The 26645-nt window shown below is 44.6% G+C and overlaps 1 long non-coding RNA gene across 1 annotated transcript; it reads right to left on the reverse strand.

The window, feature by feature from the left end:
• Positions 1-562: 562 nt before the first annotated feature.
• LOC141999873 (uncharacterized) lies at positions 563-22782 on the reverse strand. Its single transcript, XR_012642102.1, has 3 exons — positions 22567-22782; positions 3485-3651; positions 563-1232 (listed from the first exon to the last, which is right to left on the reverse strand). It is a non-coding gene; the product is annotated as an uncharacterized LOC141999873 (long non-coding RNA).
• Between the last annotated feature and the right edge of the window lie 3863 nt (positions 22783-26645).

The following is a 26645-nucleotide window of genomic DNA, read 5'->3' on the forward strand; positions in this document are numbered from 1 at the left end:
CCAGCTTGCTGGAAAGAGCTTTGCTGTGACGTGGGGATCAGGCAGTCCCCGTTAGTCAAGCAGTCTCCATAGCACACGTGCTCTCTCTGAGAAGTCTCTGGGATTCCGTTTAACGGGCCATCAGCACGTGTCTGGCCGGGGTCCTTTGTTGCAACTGAAAGATTGGCTGTGGGCATCTCCCAGTCTCCCAACATATTTCAGTAACACACAGAGCAATGCTTCCTAACTTCACATGTACTGATAGTACATACAATCCAACAGCTCATTATTGTTCCGCGGATCAAGACTTTTAAAATGGTTCCTCACAAGGTATGCTTTGTACAGAACTTATAATAGTAATATCGCAGTGATGAATATGGAGGGTCCAGGGTGCTGCTTTGAGGTACAGAATGTCACACGTCTGCCCTTAGTTTACTGCAGGAGAGTTAGTCACTCACTAATGCGGAGGCAGTGTGCCTAAGGTCTTCTTTAGGTTTTGACCCTACAACTCCCAAGGGTTGCTAAACATTGTAGTGTTACCCACGGGTGCTTTTGCGACGTTCTGTGTACCCTTCCACGCTTTAAGGATCAGTCTGGTGATCTCAAAAGTGAGAAAGCATCTCTTTGTATCTCTGCCGCATTGTTAACCCTTCTGTTTTTACAGCTCGTGTTAATGCAGATATTAATGTTTCCTGTTAATGTCCCATAGCTTTTGTGCTAATGTATTTCTCTGGTGCATTGTTTTTCCTCTGCCCCGAGAGCTTTGCAGCCTACTTGGCTCCAGATTGTAGTAATGTAGAAAGAAGTATTACAACTGCATCACTTAAATGGAACTGATGTGGATTAGTTTCCCCTGCAATTTAACTACAACACAGAACACAACCCTTTAGCTGAAGCAACAACAAACCACTACTGGGCTGAGCTCTCTTTCTGCATTGTATCTACCCCCTTGGGGTTGCTATTGCCATCAGTAGGCTTGCATAGAAGTAGCTCAGAGCAGAATTTGGATCATTAGCTGAGTTACTCCAATGGGCCTGGTGCCTAGTTAGGAATGTGCAGAAGTTGGTTATCACTTGATTAATCCTGACGTTCAGCTTGTGCTCTGCTTTATTTATCTCCAGTGTGTTGATTATGCTTCCGTTCTTCTTTATATCTGCCAAGAGGTTGCCACACTGAAGATTAGTTTAATCTGCCTGCTCTATTTTTTCTGGCCGAGGCATTCGCTTGCTCATATTGAACTTGTCTTCCTCCTTCTGCTGGGAAGCAACAACAATCAGTCTTCCTTACTGTACAGCCTTGGTCCTGTCTCCCACCATAGGCAGGGATTGTTTGTTTGCACCCTGAAGCTGTCAAGGGTTGATTTCAATTTCACTGATTTAATGTGGTGATTCCAGCCCAGAGAGCTAATTATAAGACTGCAATTTCACGGGGACTTTCATTTGAGGCTCTCAACCTGCTTTACCTGCTTCCGTTCTGGCCATTCACAACATCCCTGTGGCAAAGTTGAGGAGGACCCAGAGCTCCGTGGGAGTACTTGTGAGGATTTTTCCATACAACAGACGTCACAGCAGCATAGTACCTCCTCCAGCAACGGAAAGGGTTTTTCCCCATTGCTGTATTTAATCCTAGGTAGGGTGACCTAACCCCTGCTGTAGCTGCAACTAGGTTAACAGAAGAATTCTTTCATTGACCCAACTAGGGTGTTCAGGGGTGTGAACCAGTCTCACCAGGGCTGGCTCTAGGGGTGGGCAAGCAGGGTGGTCACCCTCCATGCCAAAGTCCCAGGGGGGCTGAACTGCTGTAATGCTTGGCCTCCCCCGCTTTCTCTCTCTCTGCTCCAGATTGGTTATCCAGCCTTTTATTTTTATTTTTGCAGCCACTTGAGCACGGGAGAGCCAAAAATGTTTTCTGGCAAAACAGTGAGGGACTCTCCTGGTTCTCATGAAGGGCTGCCAATTGTGGTTGGACTTATTCCTGGTGGTTTCATCACACAACATCATCTTTAATTGGGGAGGTTTAGGTTGGATATTAGGAAAAACTTTTTCACTAGGAGGGTGGTGAAACACTGGAATGCGTTACCTAGGGAGGTGGTGGAATCTCCTTCCTTAGATATTTTTAAGGTCAGGCTTGACAAAGCCCTGGCTGGGATGATTTAGTTGGGGATTGGTCCTGCTTTGAGCAGGGGGTTGGACTAGATGACCTCCTGAGGTCCCTTCCAACCCTGATATTCTATGATTCTATGAATTAAAGAATCATCTTTAATTCCTGGAGAATGCAGGACAATCACGGAGGGTTGGCAACAAAGTGGAAGAGCCTCAACAGGAAAGACTTGAGAGATGCACACTCCAGAATAGCCTATAGCCTGGTGGTTAAGGTCCTCACCTGAGAGGGGTGAGATCTGAGTTAAAAGCCCTGCTCCAGAGTGGAGCTTCAGACATGGGTCTCTGACAGCCTGTGTAAGTGCCCCTACCCGTGGGTGTACAGTTATAAGGGCACACAGATAGTTTGCTGGTCCAAAACAAATTTTTCTGATTTGTCAACAAATTCCAAATATCTCTGGAACCAAACCAACTATCTTTTCTGGTATGGGGTTTTCTCCGCTGGCTGAACTGACAAAACAATTAGTCACCCAGCTCCACTCCTCTGAGCTGGAATCATGCCTTACCATTAGCTGGAATGAAGGCCATAGGCAGAAGTTTGGCGTGCTAAGCTAAAACTGGCTTACTTTAATGAGTCGCTGGTTCATACCACTTCTGTCCAAGATCTCCAGATGGGCCAGACAAGTTCTCCCACAATGCACTGCAAAAGTGTTCAGAGTAGTGAAGCTTATGCAGCACAAGGAACCATGGGATGTGCCCTTACAGAAGTCTGTGCAACATATGAGGTAGTGGGTGGATGAGGTTCTGTGGCCTGCAATGTGCAGGTCAGACTAGATGATCATAGAATCATAGAAGATTAGGGTTGGAAGAGACCTCAGGAGGTCATCTAGTCCAATCCCCTGCTCAAAGCAGGACCAATCCCCAACTAAATCATCCCAGCCAGGGCTTTGTCAAGCCTGACCTTGAAAACCTCTAAGGATGGAAATTCCACCACCTCCCTAGGTAACCCATTCCAGTGCTTCACCACCCTCCTAGTGAAATAGTGTTTTCTAATATCCAACCTAGACCTCACCCACTAGAACTTGAGACCACTGCTCCTTGTTCTGTCATCTGCCACCACTGAGAACAGCCGAGCTCCAACCTCTTTGGAACCCCCGTTCAGGTAGTTGAAGGCTGTTATCAAATCCCCCCTCACTCTTCTCTTCTGCAGACTAAACAAGCCCAGTTTCCTCAGCCTCTCCTCGTAAGTCATATGCCCCAGCCCCCTGATCATTTTCATTGCTCTCTGCTGGACTCTCTCCAATTTGTCCACATTCTTTCTGTAGTGGGGGGGAGGGGGCAAAAACTGGACACTGTACCCCAGGTGTGGCCTCACCAGTGCCAAATGGAGGGGAATAATCACCTACCTCGATCTGCTGGCAATGCTCCTACTAATGCAGCCCAATATGCCGTTCGTCTTCCTGGCAACAAGGGCACACTGCTGATTCATATCCCGCTTCTTGTCCGCTGTCATCCCCAGGTTCTTTTCTGCAGAACTGCCGCTTAGCACAATGGTTCCTTCTGACGGTAAATTCTATGAGTCAAGTAGAGTGCCAGGGTAGATGCAGGACATTATAACTGCTGTACTATTATTCCATAGTGTGGCCACTTGCCCTCATGATAGCCTAACATGAATGAAGTCACTCAAAGGTAGATCACTTGAGCTAACTCTGTAGTTAAGACACATGTAAAAAGGTTGTAAAGAATAGTAGTGTGACCCAGAACTCTCATCCACCAGGAAATTGGTCAGGAAAAGAGAATTCTTCCTCTGACTTGCCATGAATTTTGGAGCTGGGTGCAAAGACAAGTGAAAGCAATAGGGGATTTTTTCCATCTGCTATGCCAGTCACTGGATCATGCTATTGCTTTACCTTAATGCCAGTCATCAGGTCTTCATACCTGTTGGTATGGGCAAGAAAAGGTGTTTTGTAATATCATGATGGGGGCTAGATCTACAAGCTTTCAATGCCACCTAAATCAATCCTTTAAGCTCTGCTAGCTTGTGGTGCCTTGTAGCCACTTGGGTCAGGGCAGCCATCCAAGCATGCTTTGTGATTCCTTTTCTTAAAAAAACAACAACAACAACAAAACCACCAGCAGCAGAATAACTTGTAGTAGGTTGTCTTAATGTGCTTCCTATAAAAGGAGAGGCACTTGCATTTGCAAATCACTTGCATTAAGATGATTTACATCTTTATTTCATTGTATCACTGTTCAGCACTTATCCGGCTTTGCCAACAAAGAGAAGGCAGCATTTTAGAACAGTATATTTTATTAATACATCCCTCTGGATGATCCTGTTTCTGGAGAGGGGTGATGTAGGTGGGATGGAAGAGTGACTTCTAGGTGAGAACCTTCCAAACTTCTCTGAGCCCGATTCTTTTTTTAAATAGCATTGCTACTTTTAAAGAAGCAAATGTAAATTGCTCAGATATTCAGAAGTGGCTCATGATTTAGGTGCCTCATTGGGGTGTGTGTGTGTGTCAGACTTGAGACACCTTTAAATGGTCTTATTTTCAGAAGGTAGGAGCTAAACTTTCTAAAAATCAGGTCCCTTTAAGGTGTCTCAAGTTGGGGACTGGAAAAATTACAATAGTCTTCTTCTCCAGAAAAACTTTCCCGATGAAAACTTTGTTGAAACAGATATATCTCCACAAAACCATTTCAAGCTTCAACAAAGCAGCGTATTTCAAACCACTAGATACAGATTTAGTACTGTTATAGCCAGTTCAGTTATTTTTTCACCAAAATAGCTATGCTGATACCACCATTAGTGTGGGCACAGTTATACCAGTATAAGGCATCTTTACCTGTGTAATTTATCCCTTTATGAGAAGCGTAATAAGCTATGCCAGTATAAGCACTTTTATGCTGCTATAACTGCATCCATATTAGGAGGGTTGTTAACTACAGTGGTAGAGTTAAAGCAACACAACTTTTGGTTCATATCCTCACCTGGTATAAACTGGTTCAACAGAGCTGTGCCTCCTTACCCAAGCTGAGCACCTGGCCCAAAGGTTTGGATTCTGGAGCACAAGATGGGCCCCCATGCCAGATTGCTTTGATTGCAACTGTACAGAGAATGAAAGCTCAAGACAATGGTGTTGAATGCTGGGGCTCATGGGAAAATCTGGCTGTGTGAAATGTAAACATAGCCTATGCTAGATGAAATGGGTGCTCCCTGGGTTCAGGAAAAGTTTGACCAAGGGCTTTGACTTTAAAGTACCTTATTGTTAGCACACTCTTTCTGTTTGTACATCCTAAAGCAGAACCCTGGGAAGTGAGGCATATTGATTACTTTGGAAAATAATCAAAACTAATATTCATATTTAGTCTGACCTTTTAGAGGAAGTCCAAACTTAGCTCTTTAGATTCTGGAAAGTGACAACACTATAATCATATTGCAAATACTTCCATCTGTTCCTGAATAGACTTCTTTCAAGAAACATTCAGGGAAGTTTAGAAACCTCTCTGACTTGGCTTTGATTGCAGATAAATGTTTGCTTTTCCTGATGTTGAATACTGAACAAACTTACATGACCTGAAAAAAGATTCAGCCATGTCTACCAGATCTTTTCTTTAAGAGACAGAGGACCAGATTCAGTGCAGTTACATTGGTGTAAATCCAAATTAAGTGAGAGCAGTGTTTGGCCCAGATATTGCAGTTTCCTTAAGTTGGACCTGATTCCAAGCCCATTTAAGTCAATGGGATGTTTTGAATCAGGCACCATAGGCAGACCAGCTGAGCTCAGATCTGAGAACAGGAACAGATTCTGATCTCAGCTACACTAGTAGAAATCCAGAATCTTGAATTGAATAACTCCAGGATTTATACTTGGCGCGCGCGCGCGCACACACACACACACACACACACACACACACACACACACACACACACACACACACACACACACACACACACACACACACACACACTGGTTAATGTAAGTCAGTGACTCTTTCCCTGTCAAGTTTCTTAAGGTTAAAACTGTTCATGTGAAGGGCAGTGTATTATGTGTCACTTAATACATTTCTTGTATGTGTTCCCCTCTCTTTCCTCCTCATATAACAGCAAAAAGTCACTGTGTTGCAGTTTAGTAACTGAACAATCATCGAGCCCTGGAGTCTAATCCCTGATTCACCATATGCATCACTGTGCGTTTTACACAGTGACAATCTTTCTGAACTCAGCAGTGATGCGGGAGCCCTGCATTGGAAATGAGAAGCCTGGTGCTTAGAATTCCGAGAGCAAAGCCATCTCTGGTAATGTGCTTTGCCAGACCTTGAAAAGGCTGTATGGCTCTGCGGGATGAATTAAACAGAAAAGTAGCTCTAAGGAGAAGCAATGCTTTACCAGGTGCACTGCTCAGGGATGCTTTGATCCAGTGAGGATGAAGCTTTTAAAGATCCCAAAGTGGCCATGAGGAGTCCCTCCGGAGGGGCTGATCCACATCAGTGATGGTGAGTGATGAGCTGAGAATTCACAGCTGGCAAAGGCAGGATCTGTTGGGATCTATGGATCTGCTGCTGTTTACAAGGAGAGAGGTGAGTAAGAAGCGTTTACAGGGAGAGGCGTGCAGGAAGAGCTCCTCCATAGGCCTCAGCTGCACTGGGGAGAACGTGTGGAATTGTGGCTAAGGCACTAGCGTGGGCCTCAGGAGATCTAGCTTGAATACCAGGCTCTAGGGTTGCCAGCTGTGGTCAGACATATTCCTGGAGGTTTCATCACATGACATAATCTTGAATGAAAGATTAATCTTTAATTCCTGGAGACTCCAGGGCAATCCTGGAGGGTTGGCAATCCTACCGGCCACTGCCACAGATTCTTAGGCCCAGATCCTCCAAAGTATATAGGGCCCAACTCCCCTTGATTTCAATATGATTCTGGTGCCTCAATGACCTTGTGGATCTGGTCTCTCTGGGCCTCAGTTCCCCATTTGTAAAATTGCTAATAATCTAAAGAGACAAGATGTCTCTTATTAGGCACCTGCCCAGTGCCTAATGCCCTGGGGAGCCCTTTCTCTGCTAGGTGCTACTGTCTTGTGCACAATAATACTGCAAGCAACAATTGATAAGGCTGCCCTGTCAGGAAGCCTCAGAGACACAGACCACGTGTGCAATCTGCCTCAGAATCAGCAGAGTTTGAGGATGGATCCATCTGCTCAGCTTGTGGGGGCCAAATACCTGCTGACAGAAAGATCTGACGGAAAGTCTGTGTATTTTTTCCTTAAGTAGACCCCCTTACTGTGTTGGGCTGGTTCAGGACTAAGGAAAGACTTCAGGGCTTGGTCTGCATGAATGACAAGGGAATTGACATGTCCAATCCCAATGTACCTAAGGGATTTAGGTTTAGCGGCACAAGTCCCATTGATTTGTGCTCCTAAATCATGTATGCATTTTGGAAAATCCCCCTTAGTAGGATTCAGTGGCTGGTGATTTAGTGGCCAAGGTTTTAGGGCACTTGCTGGCCAGGCGTGTTACAAAGTGACTTTCTGAGCTTAAAGGTGTGCTGCAAAGGAGTGGGGGAATAGTGCGCTTGTGCCCATGTTTGCTTCTATATGATGGCAAAAGGAGGCCTGAAAGGGGGTCTTGCCTGTGCGTTGACTGGAGAAGTAGTGAAATGATTTCCCAAGAGCTGAGGAGAGAAGGAAGGGATTTTTAGGTGAACCATTTAAAATTTCACTTTTGTTAACATTTAACTAACTTTGGGTAATGGGCATCTTTGTCGAAGATTCAACACAACCCCTTTAAGGTGCTGGAACTCTCACTGCTCAGCACTGAGAGATCCCAAAGGCCCTCCAGTGAAACCAGAAAAGACCAGACTTGACATTTCTGCTATTTCTAGGGTTAAACCCCATCTGCTCAAAAGCCTCCTTCATGCCTTTCTTTATACACCAGAATGAAACGAAGGGCACAAGCCCAATTTGTAATAAGCCTTTGCAGGTAACAGTTAAGGGTGTTACCAAACATTATGGACCAAATTGTAGGGCTAGCTGGTTACAGTTAAGAGCAGAGATAACAACCAGCGGCTCCACAGTTTGTAGGGGTTAGTGTAGCTATCTGCTACTAACTTTCCAGTTGTGGGGCTTAGAGCAGTGTTTAATTTGTGCCAGGGCCGAGCCCCAGCACCTCTGGGCTTGGCAATACATATCCCCAGCACCTCTGGGCTTGCCATGTCAGTTATGAAAGTAAAAAAAACTGCTTGAGCCCCGGTACCTAATTGCGTGAGTCTGGTGCCTTTCATTACAAATTAAGCACTGGCTTGGAGTATGTTCCCTGTACTTGAATGAGGGCAGAAGTGCCAAGAAATAGGGTTTTCAAAGGGACCCCTCAGTGCAATTAAAGCCCCAAGAGCAACCTGTTGCGTCTTTACAATCAATTGGGGATTGTTTTCCAAGATGGGAAATGGCTTTTGTTTTAAAGCCATTGCAGAGCGGCTATTTTCCAGGTGTCCTGGCACTTCTCCACGCACCAGCCAAGGCTGACTTGTGCTTTATTGCTGCAGAGCCAGCCAGCAGAGGGGGCACAAGATAGCACCAAATCCGGGATGTGTTCGCTGAAGCTGGCAGATGTCCTGGTAGGCTCCTAGCAGCATGTGCAAAGCACCCTGCACTAGACGAGAGATTTTCCAGTCTGCCCTCTATTGGGCTATCTGCCAGGGCAGGGCAGCTTTAACTCCCACCTTGTGATAGCTGCGGAGGAGGAATGCGCTAAAACAGCATCTCCCCTGGACACATCCCCTTTCTGTCTAAATCTGCCCACAGCTTGGCTTGTTGTGGCTGGGAGGCTGCAGTTGCTTTCGGCCACTGTGAACGCCTCCCCGAGGGAACATTCTGCCCCTGGGGGGCTCCAAGCGTTGGGAGTGGAGCAGTGTAAGCCCTGTGATTAACTTAGTCCCAAGCTGTATATCTATTTTGTTAGCATCTAGAGTTCCCTGATCAGGGCCCCCAGTGTGTTGGGTGCTGTACAAACACATATTATGAGTCTGTGCCCCAAAGGTTTTATCTAAAGAAGATGCAGAGAAGCTGGAAGAAAGGCAGAGTCATTAGCCCCATTTTACAGATGGGAAACCAAGGCATAAAATAAGTGACTTGCTCCAAGTCACACAGGTAAATCTATAGCAAAGGCAGGATTTGTACCCTGATCTCCTGAGTCACAGCCCAGTGCATTAACGGCAAGATCGTCCTTTCTCTCTATGTGAAAAGGCTAATGTACAGAAGGAGGCAAAGAAGCCATGATTTTAGGTTGCCTTGTGTTCCGTATAGAATAAGGGGGAAGCGCCCCAGTATATAGCACTGGGAAAAGATCAAAATTGATGGCAAAGGAACTGCAATTTTTTGTTTTCCTAAAACATTATTGCAAATAGAGGGCAGCAAAACCTGGTTCTGATCTCCTACTGCGCAAAATCAGAGCCAGAAACCTCTGCCGTGTTGTGCTTGCTGAGTGAGGTCTCACATTAGCATGTAAGATGCATTGAATTTACATTAGCATCTAATTGGTGTTAACAAGGAAGTTGTTTAAGAGAATTATTAGCATAATTCATCAGACTGCAGTCACCATTATACAGTAATAGGCTTAGAATTATATCAGCACACACTCATTATTCCATGTTTACATTGCTTATATATGGAGTTTCTAGTATTTATCATCCAGCCAAACAGCTTAGTGCTAATATTCAGATATCAGTGAATTATGGAAAAGCAGGCAGCTTCTAAACTGGATAGGACACCTGATTCACTAAAAAAGCAGCAAACATTCCAGCTCTTGAGCAGTACAAAGCTCCAAAAAATGGGGGGAACCTTGAAACTAATGGAGCAGATTTGAGTCACCTCGCACTAATACTACTGTCCCACCACCAGTGAACTCCACCAACATCAATGGAGTCACACCAGCAGGTGTGAGAAGAGCACAAGGTCAACAGCTTCTATGACTACTGATCTGAACCCACAGCAAGGGATTGCACTCAGGTCTAAGTCCCAGGTGACCAGCTAACTCTTGGTGCAACCTTTCTCTCTTATCCTAGCCTCTCGTGAACAGGCAGCTAGTCAGGTTTCCCCAGTCAGTGGGGACAGCATGTCTCTTCCCCACAGTTACTGAGCATGCGCCATCCCCTCACAGCTCCTTGCACTGATCAGACTGCACAGGGCATGGACAGCAGCTATCTGAAAGGAGGTGGCCTGCTTAAGCCCAATCAGCCATTGCAGGGGTGGTATGGAGATGTAAATGGCAGCAGAGAACAAACTCTTCTTTGGACACAAAGAAGCATCTGAGCCTTGATTAAAATTCCCCGGTGGAGACACTGCCTTGTTACAACTGAGAATAAAGGCAGGAAAGCTGGAACACAAAGGTCATGGGTTGCCGGGAGCGCTTCACATAAATGTCCCCTTCTCCTGGGGCCTCTTGTTTAGGGATTATAATGACCAGTTTAAGTATCAAAAAGCCACCAGCAGGAACTGATGTGGTTGAAACGTTGCTGGGGAGAAGAAAGATGACAGCTGGAGGGACAAGCTTCCCAGAGAGTGGAACAGAGGAGTAAGAGGCAAGCTCCCGAGAGAAGGAGATAGATCCTTCCCTGAGTGGTTTGCCGCTGGAGTCAAAGGCGCTACATTCATTTACAGTAGATCAGGATCTGGAAGGGTTGCCACCTGTCCAGATATTCCCAGGATCATCGCTATTTTGAGGTAATGGTGCTGGGAAATCTGTCAGGGTGCTCAGCGCACACCTGCCAGCTGTCCCATTCTCTGGATTCAGGATCATCCCACATGTCCCACTTTTTCTCCTTTTGTACCTCAGTTGTGGGACCCCTAGGATCTGGCCCAATGTATACGCAATAAATGTCCCACACAAAGCTATGCTAAAAAGAGTAAGGTTGGAAAGTCAAGTACTCAAATGCTAGGGAATGCCAGGTTGGATCTGTAACCTGCCAGGCACAGTCAAGTCACTACTAAGAGCTGTGAGAGGATGGCACATGCACAGTTTGCTCAGCACCAGGTTCAGTGAAGAGATGGAACGTGCACATGTGCAGTGTGGTCACGCCTAACTTGTGAAAGGCTGGGGCATGCTCAGTGAGGATGTAATCTCTGGAGATTTTACCAGTCAAACGCTACTGAACATGTGCGAACTGCAGTTTTTCAAAGGCTCATAACTTGGCCAAATGTGGGTAGATTTTCATAGGATGGCAAAAATCCACATCTCTGATGCAAAGATCTCTGCCCTGCCAAATTTCAAGCCCCTGCTCCATAGCAAAGAGGAGCAAAAGAGTTTAAAGTCCAGAATTTTTTAACATGGGCAAAACAACATTTCCCCTCCCCCCCGCCCCGAGACTTATTCTTGGAAATGGTTGAACCATTTTGGTGGAAATTTTGCAGAGCAGTTCAGTCTAAGGGATATGCCCAGCACGGAAAATGTCAGCCCAAGTGGTTAGTTTGGCAAAGTGAATAAACAACTGAAAACAGGATCTTACAATGGGAAGTGTCAGGTAACTTATCTTACTAGGTAGTGTTACCAGGCCAGCTCAGACCTGCTGCTTGGACCATTTTTTAAACCGATTCTCCCCTCCTTTCCCCTCAGTATACTCTGAATAATTCTGCTGGGCCAGATCCTCAGCTGGTGTAATTCAATATGGAAGGTAACTTCAATAGAGAGAAACCAATTTACAATGGCTGGATCTGGCTCCTTGTTTTCAATTAGGAAATCTGAGTCTGTTTGAAAAGAAATCCCTGTGGTGCATCCTCACATTGCAGTGGAAAATGGGAATATACCAGGATTTTAAGTGCCTAAATATGGATTTAGGCACCCAGATTTGAACCTATGAGCCTTAAAACCATAGGAACTGCTAGATCAGATCAAAGCAGGCATCCATATAGTTAATTGTGTCTCCAACCATGGTTAGCACCAGCTACTTCATTGGAAAGTGCAAGAGACCCTGCTATAGGTTGTTCTGGACTAACCTGCTGCTAGGGAAAGTTTCCTCTTTACCCTCAAGAGTCAGACTGGCTCATGCCCCGAAGCCTAGGTCTCCTACTTACTAGGAAACTGATGCAGAGATTGCTTTTCTCCTTCATCTTGTTCTGCAGTGTGTGTGAAGGGTGCAACTTCTATGAAGTCAGATCAAAATCCAGACTTCCCTGAAGTCTGGGGATTTAATTCAGTCTATAGAGACAAGGCTGCCATTGGCATTCATAGCAGGAACAGATCAGGATCTAAACTTGCCTTGCAATTGGGCTGTTCAGGTGCATGATTTTGAAATTTTGCTGCAGCTCCAGGGTTTGGCCTCATGGTTAAGGAAAAAGACTGGGACTCAGGACTTCTTGACCCAATTTTCTGCTCTGCCACTGACTTCCTTGGGCAAATCACTTAATTTCCCTGACCCTAGTTGCCTGTCTCTAACATGGGGCTAACCGTATTTTACAGGGGAGTAGGGAGCATAACTCCATGTTGGTGAGGCATGCAGTGATCACAGTGACCTGTCACCCTTCCTTGAAAGCACGAGCAATAAGTGCTGTTGTGGACAGTAAGGAAAAGGAAACACCTCTGCAAAAATCCCCTGCCTGTGCAAACAAAGGGGGGAAATAAGAAAATCTCCCTAAGCCTTGGCACAGCACTAGGAGCTCAATCCTGACCAGGACTGAGTGACCTCAACTCCCGCTAACCTCAATGGAACTTGAGGGAGCTGAACACCTGACAGAATCAGACTGCCAATGGCGATTCCAGTGTGACAGGATTTACAGAACAAGAAAGAAGAGAAACCAGAACAATGTGATAACAAGTGACTAATTTGCCCAGGGAGATGGTGCCTGAGTAAGCAGTCAGTCATTTCAGGATTCAGAAGTATGAAAAGCCCTTTACCACGTGGTTACCTTGAAGGTCATGGTGCCCTGAAATGCTGGGAAGGAGTCCCAAGGCTCAGCTATTAATCTAACCTCAGTGATGATGATGATGCTGCTTTAATTTCCACCCTACCTATTTTTTCTTGTTGGTTTAGCTTAGCCGCCGTACCTGCTCTCCATGACGCTGACCGCAGTTGATGCCACCTGATAGCAGAGCGTTTGGAGAGAGAAGGGACTTTACGGGGAAATCAGATGCGGCTGGCATCATTACTCATTTTTTGAATTTTAAAAGAAATGTAACTGACATGGAAAGACGGGGTGGAATTTTTTTGAGTAATATTTCCATGCACTTCCTGAAATTTAATGGGTGGTTACTGAAGTCATTTACGGTAACCATGTAAGATGTTTCAATTCATTAAACCACACTGTTATAGAGGGCTTCTGTGGGTCTCGTTATCATTTCTGGGGTCCATGAAATATAAATCCAGTGGCCCTGCACAAACTGAGGTCTAATGTCCCAGATAAGTTATGAGCTGTTTGTATTGTAGTCAAGGCCTCATCAGTTATGTGTGTGTATTCAGATGAAATGATCAGCTGTGAGATCACTGCTCTATTGGACTGGGACTTGAGAATCTCTGCTTTCTAATCTTCTGACACAATTCCTGACAGTTTGCTCAGGTATAACATTTACTTACCTCACAGGTGTGGTGGGAGGATGAATTCATCAGTGTCTGGAAAGTACTCTTAAGACAAAAAGCTCTATGTAAGATATATTATCACTCATTTCTGGGGCTCTGATTCTGTAAACTTTTCTCCCATATTGCTACATACAATAGGTTTCTTTTCCCAGCTCTAAATTAGGCTAAATAAATATTAGAATGGCTGGATTAGAGTGTCAGTCAGTCCTGCCACCAGTCACTATACCCGTACTTCATGTTTCAGAGAAATCTACAACTAAACACGTGCCTGGCCTATGATGCAATTAGATCATGCAGGGGGAATTTTTATGACCTCACAATAACCTTTGTAATGATTCAACTTTATAACAGAAGTCAGGTGATCAGCTGAGTGATGACAGGGGTAGCATCATGTGATAGGTTGCATCATTACAGAAGTTATTATGGGGTCATAAAACATCTAGCTGCTTATGAAATTCAACTAGAGAACCTGACCCTAATGACTACTGTGGCAGTGCATTCCAGTGCAGCTGACGACAAGTTCTGTGCAGTTATGTTTCCCTTTGTTTTAAATTTATTTGCCACTTAATCATGTCACTTCTTGCTCTCCTTTTACAACATGCATAATAACTAACCGCTCATTGTCAAACATAAACCACTTGGCAGAGACCAAGAACTTGATTCTTGTTTACACTAATGCCTCTTTCATTGCTGTGGTAAAGTAAAGGAGGATGTAGAGTAAATATAAATACATTTATAATACATAAATACATAAATATATTTACAGCCAATTCACGTAACGCACTTTAGTAATGCACAAGGGGGCCTTAAAACTAGCATTAGTGTAAATGAGAATCAGGCTCCAATCACTACATTTAAAAGAGATTTACAGTAATATCTTGCTAACACATTAAAATCTTTGAACTACTGATTAGTTGGGCTGAGCTAAGGCCATCTAAAACACTTGTGGTTGCCCCTCAAAGTGGGCCCATGGGCTAACTCCAGAAACACAATTGGGTCTAAATTTAAACTGTCTGAGATCCCCAGCTGCTGGAACTCAGCTTAGCTCTAATGATTTCAGTGGAGCTGTGCAGTCTGCAAGAGGTAAGGATCTAGCCCTAAGTCACTAAACATGTTCCCATAGCTGTAGTGGTCACTAATTTGCTGATGGGCAGGTACATATGGAGGGAATTAGAAACAATCCAAAAATACTGCATGCCATGAAACTGGTCTCTCCCTTTTATGCCCAGTTCTAAGCCATATCATGTTATCCTGGAGTGGAATGAACCCCACCGGAAAGGTTGCTGTGAAGTTTCCATTTTGATGGGCATGCTAAAGCATAAGTCTAACAGCACTGGACACGTTACAGCGAACACCTCCCAGACACTAGAACTGACATGGCATTTGGATGTTTCATGGTGGTTTGGTGCAGATGCGGTCCAAGACAAACGGAATAAGAAGACTTCAAAAAGGACTCCTTTTGTTCAGCTGTGGCAGTGAGAGGGCTGCCGTGAGGCTCATCAGAAAAGCAGAGAAGGGAACAGGACTGAGAAAAGGGGGCTGTTATTGGTGGAGAAGTTGCCTAGAGCTAAGGGTGGTAGCCCTGTCCCAGAACTCCCGTTCAGAGGCAGACAGGAGGACAGCAGCTGCCGCTGGAAGATTCAGCCATTCCTGGCACACATCCCACCTGGTGGGAGAAGAGCAGGAAAACTTATGGGGGGCAAGAGTGTCATGACTCTAGTCTCAATCTCTGCTCCTAGCCTTACATAAGTGACACAACCCAGGTACTCTTGCTATTGGCTGATTATCAGCTCCTACCACCAACTTCAACCTTCCCCTTTCAGCACATCTGCCCTGCCCCATCTGCCCCAGAAACAAACAGGAAAACTCTGAAAGCAAAAACTCAGTTAAAGGGTGGTTAAGGTTGCTCCAGGGCATGGGTCCAAAACCTTGAACCAGGAAATGGCCATTATGGGGAAGATTGACCCTACACCTTGCGACACCCATCTCAAACCATCCTCTGTCGAGGGGATGTTGCATCTCAGCACAAAAAAGTACCTCCTGCTTCAGGTCAGAGAGCCTCTGTGCACCCCACGCTCATCTGACTCATGCGGTAGCATGTGTGGATGGTGGACAGCTGGGGGTGAGGTTGCTGGAAAGCCGAAATGCTTTTCGGGGAACGAATGGCTGAGGGGGGGGGGAGATCTATCTGCATTACAGAGAAGGTCAGACGAATGTGAGGAGTGGATGATTCAGTCTTTACAGCCTGCTCAGTCTGGGGCTTCTCTGCAGATTGTCGAACGGAGGTGTTGACGAATGGCAGCTGTGGTGGTGGTAGACGTTGCGATGTGAACACCAAGCACCAGGAATAAAAGAGCCATCAACAAATTTAACATCAGCAGCTGTACAGTCTACCGATTACTTTTCATTTCCTCATTCTGGCCATGCCCGGAAGCAGAATTGCTGAAATGCTAAAGGGCCACGAGTCCCTGGCGTAAATCTGTTGACTTCAGTCATGTTACAGCAGGGATGACTATGGCCCAAAGGGTTACACTATTTTTAGCTTAACTGGAAATAGTGAGCCCAAGAAATTTTGTAAGTAGGTTTGGAAGGATTAGATTTTTGTTGGTAAATGTTGATTTACTGACCAAATGGTAAATGCTAAATGCTGACAGTACACACAGAAACCAATGAAAGAATATTTCCATCGATAAGTGAAATTCACAAATGGGCAAAGTAAGAAAAATGCTACTTGAGAGACTCAAAATGTTAAAGCTTTGTAACTGTTCACACATGAATTGTCCACATCACTTGTCAAAATATACAGATAAATATTCCTAAATCAAACTCTAAAGTTCTCAACACCTACTGTTATTAAATAATTGTGTAACCCCCTGTAATTACCCACAACTATGAAAATTTTTATCAAGTTAAAATTTAAAACTGCTTAAAACCTTAATTTTGCACAACTGTGAATTTAAATTGATGGAAATAAAAAAAATTGCTTAAAAATAAACAGTGAGGCTCAACTTACATGTATACCCCAAATTAAAAAACAAAGTAAGAGAACCAAAAAAGTGCCACCATGGCTAAACAACAAAAAGAAGCAGTGAGAGGCAAAAAGGCATCCTTTAAAAAGTGGAAGTTAAATCCTAGTGAGGAAAATAGAAAGGAGCATAAACTCTGGCAAATGAAGTGTAAAAATATAACGAGGAAGGCCAAAAAAGAATGCGAAGAACAAGTAGCCAAAGACTCAAAAAGTAATAGCAAAATTTTTTTTAAGTACATCAGAAGCAGGAAGCCTGCTAGACAACCAGTGGGGCCACTGGAAGATCAAGATGCTAAAGGAGCACTCAAGGATGATAAGGCCATTGCGTAGAAACTAAATGAAATTCTTTTCATCAGTCTTCACAGCTGAGGATGTGAGGGAGATTCCCAAACCTGAGCCATTCTTTTTAGGTAACAAATCTGAGGAACTGCCCCAGATTGAGGTGTCATTAGAGGAGGTTTTGGAACAAATTGATAAACTAAAAGTAATAAGTCACCAGGACCAGGTGGCATTCACCCAAGAGTTCTGAAGGAACTCAAATGTGAAATTGCAGAACTAGCAACTGTAGTCTGTAACTTATCATTTAAATAAACTTCTGTACATATGACTGGAGGATAGCTAATGTGATGCCAATTTTTAAAAAGGGCTCCAGAGATGATCCCAGCAATTACAGGCTGGTAAGCCTGACTTCAGTACCGGGCAAGCTGATTGACTATAGTAAAGAACAAAATTGTCAGACACATAGATGAACATAATTTGTTGGGGAAAAGTCAACATGGTTTTTGTAAAGGGAAACCATGGCTCACCAATCAACTAGAATTCTTTGATGGGGTCAACAAACATGTGGGCAAGGGGGATCCAGTGGATATAGTGTACTTAGGTTTTCAGAAAGCTTTTGACAAGGTCCCTCACCAAAGGCTGTTAAGCAAAGTAAACAGTCATGGGATAAGAGGGAAGGTCCTCTCATGGATTGGGAATTGGTTAAAAGATAGAAAACAAAGAGTAGGAATAAATGATCAGTTTTCAGAATGGAGAGAGGCAAATAGTGGTATCCCCCAGGGGTCTGTACTGGGACCAGTCCTATTCAACATATTCATAAATGATCTTGAAAGGTGGGTAAACGGTGAAGTGGCAAAATTTGCAGATGATACAAAACTACTCAAGATAGTTAAGTCCCAGGCAGACTGCGAAGAGCTACAAAGTGATCACTCAAAATTGGGTGACTAAGCAACAAAATGGCAGATGAAATTCAATGTTGATAAATTCAAAGTAATGCTCATTGGAAAACATCATCCCAACTATACCTATAAAATGACAGGGTCTAAATTAGCTGTTACCACTGAAGAAAGAGATCTTGGAGCCATTATGGATAGTTCTCTGAAAACATCCACGCAATGGGCAGCGGCAGTGAAAAAAGCAAACAGAATGTTGGGCATTGTTAAGAAAGGGAGAGACAATAGATATCATATTGCCTCTCTCTAAATCCATGGTATGCCCCCATCTTGAATACTGTGTCGCCCTATCTCAAAAAAGATATATTGGAATTGGAAAAGGTTCAGGAAAAATGATTAGGGGCATAGAATGGCTGTCATATGAGGAGAGATTAATAAGACAGGGACTTTTCAGCTTGGAAAAGAGATGACTAAGGGGGGGAATATGATAGAGGTCGAAAAAACATGACTGGTGTGGGGAAAGTAAATAAGGAAGGATTATTTACTCCTTCTCATAACATAAGAACTTGGGGTCACCAAATGAAATGAATAGGCAGCAGGTTTAAAACAAACAAAAGGAAGTATTTTTTCACACAATGCACAGTCAGCCTGTGGAACTCCTTGCAAGAGGATGTTGTGAAGGCCAAGGCTATAATGGGGTTCAAAAAAGAACTAGATAAGGTCATGGAGGATAGATCCATCAATGGCTATTAGGCAGGATGGGCAGGGATGGTGTCCCTGGCCTCTGTTTCCCAGAAGCTGGGAATGGGTGACAGGGGTTGGATCACTTGAGGATTCCCTGTTCTGTTCATTCCCTCTGGGGCACCTGGCATTGGCCACTGTCAGAAGACAGGACACTGGGCTAGATGGACCTTTGGTCTGACCCAGTATGGCCGTTCTTATGTTCTCTCTGTGTCTCAGTTCCCCCTGTGTAAAAGAGGGATAATAGCACTTCCCTATCTAGAGGTGATGTGAGGAGTAATGCATGAAAGATTTGGAGGTGCTCAGACAGCAGTAGTAGGGGCCGCATCTGTACTTATCTACAAATAGACGGGACATAGCAGGAGTGAGACGGGTTTGAGGCTTTACGGTGAGCAAGTGGCTGCCCCTCTGAGGGTGGCTTCACAGTACAGCTGACATGTTGGGAAGTCATTCTTCCACTCAGAGGCCGGAAATTGTCACCGCTGGAGAAATATCAGCTGGACCCTGGACAAATTGCACCATCCAGCTCGACTCAGCACTGCCGCATCTCAGAGATGGTAGCAAGTGCCTCTCAAGGAAGGTTTGGTTTGGGTTTTTTAAATCAAAGACACTGGAGATATTCAGGCATAAACCTGAATGGAAAGCTGCTAGCTTGCAGGGGCAAAGGTGTTCCACCCCGATGCTCAGGTGCTTTTTGGGGTTTTTCACCCAGTGCAGCAGTGACTGGCTGATCTTTCATCACCTCAGATAGGCTCACCACCAGTACCAGGCAGCATTAATAGCTTCATCTGTTGCTAAGGCAATATATTTGGGACTACTTAGTGCTGGAGAAAAACAATAGCCTATCTTAATATGATTGGAAGCATGCAAATGATTCCTGAAGCTGTATCAAATGGGAAGCTCGGGACCTGGATCTGAACTCACCGGCAGCAGTTTTACGCTACTGGCTACTCCTGATTTACACCAACATCAGCAAAAGCCCGAATCAGGTCCTCCGAGTTCTGGATTCCTCCCCCACACCTGCTCATCTGGCATTGCAGCACTGCTTGAGTCCTGAGGATCCCCCTCCTCCTTTTGAAGGAGATTGTCCTTAGCCATTGCACGAAGAAAATTCACCGCCCCCATCCTGGTGTGCCCTGTGAAACGTCATGGAGCAGCCTGCTCCGTCTGTATACCCCTAAGGGTGCAAATTGCTTCAAAGGAGGTGGCAAGGAGGGTAGGCCCTGGCCCTGTCTCACCGCTACACAAGCCCATGGAGAAGGAAGCGTGCTGCTCTACCCAAGAGCTTTCCAGCTGAGAATCTGGGGACTGGGTAAGGAGTTGCGCTCCTAGTGCATGATCCCTCTTGCAGCTCATGGCTCAGCTTCACTACTCAGGGCTGTGGCTCAATGCTCCACATAGGTTCCCCTTTGTAACCCTCCAGGCTGTAAATTCTGTGCTGCAGGCATCTTCACGGCAGCTGAGGAGCGCCAGCTTGATCTTCTTACAGGACTCAATCCATGTAATCTCTCCAAAAGGAAATTGCTAAGTGGTACGTGGCTGCCACAAAACAGAACCCGCTGTCTTTATAGTATCCCCCTGTCCTGCTAGCAAGACCCACAGCCTCTGATGGACTTGAGGTCTCCCATAGGCAGCATGGAAAATTCCTGCCTCAGGTACAATGTCCTCTTTGTTTAGTTTGGCTCAGCCTCTCTGGTTGCGTTTCTCATTGGTTCTGTTCCCGGCAAAGTCAGTTTCTAAAAAAGGCTTCCAAGCCGCTCAGCCTATGAACCCAGTGGAGCTTGCTAGTTGGAAAATATTGCAGGAAGTGCAATTTGTGACTCCCCGGCGCATAACTCGAGCAATTGAAAGTGAAGCTGTTAAAGCAACGGTTTCTCTCAGTCAGCCATTACAAATAAAGGAAGATAGTCATAAGGACAGATGGCATGGACAAATATACCCAGTGCAGCCCCCAAACTGCCTTGTCCCCACGAGGAACCTTGCTTTAATTACATTTCCAATTGCGTTCTTGCACCCCTGCAAGCTATTTCCCTCTCCAACCTCAGCTGCACGTTTCTGCTGAGCTTCCTGAATCTATTCAGGGTTGAAAAAAAAATCTCATAGATAGCTACTGGGGGTCCACTCCCAAACAGACTCCACACTGATTAGAGTGGACTGGTCTGATCAGAGGAGAATTGCACACAAAAAATAGCATCAGAGGCATTTCGAGGACCAAGTTCATCCTTGGGGAACTGCTCCTCCATTGAAAGCAGTGGAGTTACACCAGGGATGGATTTGTCCACAGATGTCAGAGAGGATTCTGGGTTGAAACCTCAGTCCATGCAAGTGGACATAATTCCACTGAGGTCAACAGAATGGCACTCGTTTTTGCCATCTGACAATCTGTCCCTACATTTTTATTTCATAATTTTGAGAATCCAAATCCCTAGAAAATGTTGGTTGGATTCTGGGTCACAGGCGAGAAATGTAAACTGACCTTTTCTTGTCTGTGCCAGCCATTGATGTTAGGGTAGTAAGGGAATGGAAGAGATCTGTCTGTAGAAACTTATATGTGTAGTAGGTGGGCCAGAGTCTGATGTTTGAATCTGGATCAGGATCCAATCTTTCCCAATATGCAGGGACCTTTGAACTTCGAGCTTTGGGCCACATGTGAAAATGAAATCCGGGCCTGAGTTCCACAAAGCCTATGTGTCTTCAGTTCTCTCTCTAACTTACACAGTAAACACTTCTCGGATATTGACTGCAAGCAAACAATTTATGAATGCAATTTGCGATCTAAGCAACATTTCTGGAATATGAGATATTATTAGCCCTCTGGTGGCCATTGTTTTCCAATGACAAACTTCCTTTCATACATCCCTACTCTCTCATTTACCCGATTTCAGCTTTCAAAGCCTGCACTTGTCAGAGTTCCCAAGATGAATGAATGAAGAGCATTTAGGAGACGTCACAGCATTTGCAGTTTGGAAAACCCCAAGATTTCTGATCTGTGCAAGCACAACTGCAACTCATTTGATCACTAAATCTTTGCTAAGAGATGTAACAAACACCTTTTCTTTGACAGCACACACTGGCTTCCCATTAAATATCTTTGGTAGGGGCCACAGAGGCAACTCCTTGAACATGAATGTGCAGTAGAGAGGTCGTTGAAAACTATTTTGCAAATATTTTCAGATGAATTTCTCTTTTGTGCAGAGAGCCAGTGCAAAGCTTATGAGCCTCTTAAATCCCATTTAAGTCCTATTTTGAGGGCTTAAAAGGGACTGAAGTGGCACATAGACCTTGGGTTGGCTCTCTCTAGAGGATGAATTTCACCCTTTATGAATAAAAGCAACAAGTTCCTACAATTACATGGGATCATATCATCTGTTGTTCCCAAGTAGATGGATGACAGCTGGATCGTCATTACATTAGTTGCAAATTTTTAACATTTTAGAGATGTTAGCCCAAGTGTTTCTTCCTCCAGCAAGTGCATTATTCATTATTGTTTGGAGAACAGAAAATTTTTAATCAGGGAGCAGAAATAATACTGTGTGACCATGAATAATACATGTTTGAAGAGAAGAAAGTATCACATAGATTGAAAAATATTTGTCCAAATCATTTAACTACTAGACCGATGGATAAAGAGTACATTGGCAGACATCAGGACAGGTTTGCAGGTGACTTGCTAACAAAAAACAAACAAAACAAAAACCAGTAAAATTTCAGTGAATATAAGACCCAATTCTCCAGTGCCGTATCCCTTGTGTAGGTAACTACACGTGGGCAACCTGAGCATAAGATGCTACGAGTGGCATGACTGGACAATTTGGATTTGGTAGCATTTTACACATATTTTGCACAGGTGCCACAGATGGCATGAGGTACACATCAGTGGAGAATTTGCTCATTTTTTTATAACTCACAGTTCAGCCAGCATGGCTTCTGTATGACTAATGAAACAAATGAGAACATGAATAATTGCTAGAATTTCCTTACACAGTTTGCACCGGCGCTGAGGAGACGGCACTGCAAAGATCCCCAGGGTCAGCTCTGATTTCAGTACAACTCTTTCAGGTCGTGACTGTTCTCCTTTCTGAGGATATTTCTTCCATTAATATTTCCACCTCTTATTTCTGGTCTCTGGCTAATGGGCAAACTGGACCCTCTTCTTATCACAGTGGTCCTCGTGTTATCTCACCAGACATGAGTCCTTCTCCTTGCCCGCATCCTGGGGGAGGAAAGGCTAACATGAAACCCAGCACCTCTTCCAGCAGGGTTTGGTGAACTCTTTGCATAGCTGTTTCTGTTTTTTTGGTGTGGCTAAGACGGATGTAAAGATGGAGCTTGCTCATGAAGCAGCGGCTGCTGAGTAATACATTTTTAAGGTCACACCAAAGATCAATACAGTTGAAATGTTTTCTTTTTCTCACCCGCAGAAATGAATGTGAGTGCTGATTGTTTCACTTTTATACTTGGTGACTTGATATGTTAGCTGCAGCCTGCAGGACACCAAGATTTTCTAAAGATCTTGTGGTTAGATTACAAGTGCTTGGCATCCACAATCAGGGGGTCAGATTTTCAAAAGAGTTCAGCATCTAGTGTGAACACAAAGTGCTGGGCACATTTGAAAATCTGGCCACCTATTTCAGGGCCTACATGGGTGCTGAATGTATATTTCTGCTTGTTAAGATATGTCTCAGCAAATAATTCAGAGTCACTTTTTTAGTGATGATTAAATATTAGTGTGAAGACTAGCAATCTGTCATTCGTGATTGTTGCACAGAATCCTCTTAAGCAAGCAAAGGACAAATCACATTTGATTTCCCAGAAAATTGGAGCTGGGAAGGATTTGTACTGGTAATACAAGGGTGTTTTCTCTATGGGACAATGTTCTGGTGTTTTGTCTAGTCTTGTTTTCAGTTACTCTAACAACTGAGCAGCTATGATTTCTCTGGGACACAATGACCCAGTCGGATCCCTGTAGTGTTCCATTCTAATTGTTATGATCTCTCTCATAAGGCGACATGGAAGGACTAAGTTTTGCTTCTGAAATCCAGGTATCCTTTGTTTAGACCTATGATTATAGGCCACAGCTGCAGCTGCGGTGTAAATTGGCATCATTCCATTGGTTATGGAGTGACACTGGTTTACCCCAGCTGAGGATGTGGTCAATATGTTTGGATCAGCAGTTAGAAGGACTTGAGCATTTGGACAGAGAACAGAAATACAGAGCCTGATTTTCCACTCACTCACAGTGTCCGTGGAAGTGCCTCTGGTTTTCCTCAGTGTAAATGGGGTGAGGATGAGGCCTGCAGTATTGTTTTGTTGGGTTTCTTTTTCCGTTTATGACTTAATACCAGTTGAAAGTCAGGCTAGCAAAAAGCTGACCCAAGGAAACAGAGATAAAGAACCTCCACTCCTTTCACGCCCTGCCTTCCAAAGACTCCAAACTGACCACAAAGGGAGAGGACCAAGTGAGTTGCCCAGCTACAGAGAAATGCTCACCCCCCTATGCTGACTGTTTGCAGAAATAATTAAAGTCTCTGATGCAATTACAAATCTTGGCATCCACATCATTTACCTGCAGGTTTGAACTCAGTTCCCATCACTGCTCCTGTTCCTTCAGTTTTCCCATCTGAAATGCAGCCCTGAGGAGTGCTGGGTTCATACATTTCTTGGCATCAAATGGGTTAACCCCAAATGATCACCTGAGCAGCAGTAGCTTTTAGAGTATTTGCCCCTCCCTCACCCCCATTCATGAAGAAGATGTGGCTTGGTTCAGTGGGTCTCTGTTGTGCTTATGAGGGCCAGTGTTTGGTTTTGCAGGGATTTGGGCAAAGACAGATGTGTGAGAGCTGCTATAACCTTCACATCTAGAGAAGCTGAGGGAAGGATTGGCAGCTGCTTGGCTTGTGGGTGCAGGGGACTTTATTAGTCTAGGGGGAGGTGGGAAATTGGAGAGACTTCTCCCTCCCTTTGGGAATGGATCCTGGAATGCGAGTGCCCTAAAAGCACAGGGACCTGGGTAGCTGGATCCTCTTCACATACCTAGGGCTCGCCCTGAAGCCTAGTATTTGCCATCTTTACAGAAGCAATATTCTGTTTCCAGAAGGCGCTCTAGAATAATGCTCTTCAACCTGAGGCTTTGGCTACGTGCAGAAGCTGCATCAGTTTAACTTAGATCAGTATGCACGCCAATGTAGTTAAACCTCTGCAAATCCCTTTGTGGATACTCTGAGTGATATCCTGGCTCAAGTTGAAATCAAGAGCATCCACATGGTCTTTTGCACCAGCTTGATTAAACTGATTTAAAATCACAACTCCTTAAAGCAATACAACTTCCCCGTTTAGGGAAAACCTGTGCTTGCTAGCTCCTCCTATTTGCTGCATGTTGCTCCCACCCTGATCCTGGAAGAACAAAATAAAAAGTCTCTGGTTACCTTAGCAGCTGCTCCTAGATATAAGGCACTTTAAAACCAGAACACAAAGACCCTTGCCTACACAGAAGTGTTGAATCTATATTGGAGTTGTAGCCAGTTAAGGTGAGTGGCCATACTGCCTTTGTTTCCACTCATGCTGTCTCCTCTCCTTTATTTAGCTTTCCAGCTCAATGCCTGCTCTACAGTAAGCGCTTGACTGAAAACAACACGTCTGAAACAAGTTAAAGTCTGTATTGTTCTTCGGTGGCTCTCTGACTTTGTCAGCAGTCCTTTGGATGCTGAAGCAACCTATAAAGGAGGGGGGGAAAGGGCACAAACCCACATTAATGCTTCTTTATGATATACGATAAAGTATGGTTATAGGCCACAGCTGCAGCTGGGGTGTAAATTGGCATCGTTCCATTGGTTATGGAGTGACACTGGTTTACCCCAGGTGTGGATGTGGTCCATATGTTTGGATCAGCAGTTAGAATGGTTTTTTAAAAAATGTCCTTTTTCTTTTTTTTCCCCCCCCATTAGAGAGATTGTTATTTTCTACCCTAAGAACCTAGTGAGAACAGGATATCAGGACATCATCAGAGACAAACGGAAGAGATTGAGAGAGGAGGGGAGTGTTATCGGACTGATGAAAACTCTTGTTGTTTTTAACAGCTATTTCACTCCAATGCCCCTGAAACACTTTGGAGAAAAGAAGTATCTATTAAAAATCAAAGCCCACAGTCCCTTCGGTGAAGTGGGAATGCTCAAAATAGATATCTGAGACCTCTAGCAGTCTTCCAATTAAAAAAGGGAAGGCCAGACTTGAAGGTTGAAATTTTCAAAAGGGGCTGATGGTTTGGGGTGCCTCAAATTGGGGTGTCTAACCTTAAATGAGCCTGATGTGCAGCACTTTCTCCAAATCAGGCTCCTTTAAAGTGTCTCAAGTCGGGAACTCAGAATCACTCGACACTTTTGAAAATCTTGACTGTCATTCCTGATATTTCTAGTGTAAAAAAACCCAACAATTTAATCTCACATGCCCATTGCACACACCCCCCTCCCCAAACCCCCAAAACATTCAGGCCTTCGCTATCCATCATAAAAATGCAAATAGGCACAAACCCAGTATCCCCTGCCCCTGGTTTTCGGTCACCTTTCAAGGCCCAGTGCTACTGATCTAGGTGTCTATTTCATTAGAAACAAACAACCCTGCCCTTTAACCACATCATTTGAATACTGCACACGTGGCTACTGCATTCCACAAAGCATCAAACCACACTGCCCTCACCCCTTCTGCTTTTCTTGTAAGCAGGAGCGTGGGTACTGGAATCCTCAACCGTTTGCGTTGCGTGGGTTTGCAAAGAGGCACGAGGCCTTGCATCATCCCGTTGCTGTCTGACCTGAGCTGAGACCAACAGCAGGACTCTGTGCAGCTGCGAGGTGTTGGGCACTTTACCGCAGAGGCGCATCCTTCTGGCCGTGCGGCCCTTCGGGACTCGAGACGTCCCATGGCTGGGAATGCACAGGAGTAAGGATTGTGTGGCTAGGATTGGGTCCTGCCAGGAAGATGCTCTTCGATAAGCTGCCAGAAGCTGTGTTCATAACAAAACATTTGATTCACCGAGATGCATCAGGCTGAGTCATGGGTCCGCTTGC

This window comes from Natator depressus, chromosome 16 (assembly GCF_965152275.1).
Source record: "Natator depressus isolate rNatDep1 chromosome 16, rNatDep2.hap1, whole genome shotgun sequence".
Lineage (NCBI taxonomy): Eukaryota > Metazoa > Chordata > Testudines > Cheloniidae > Natator > Natator depressus.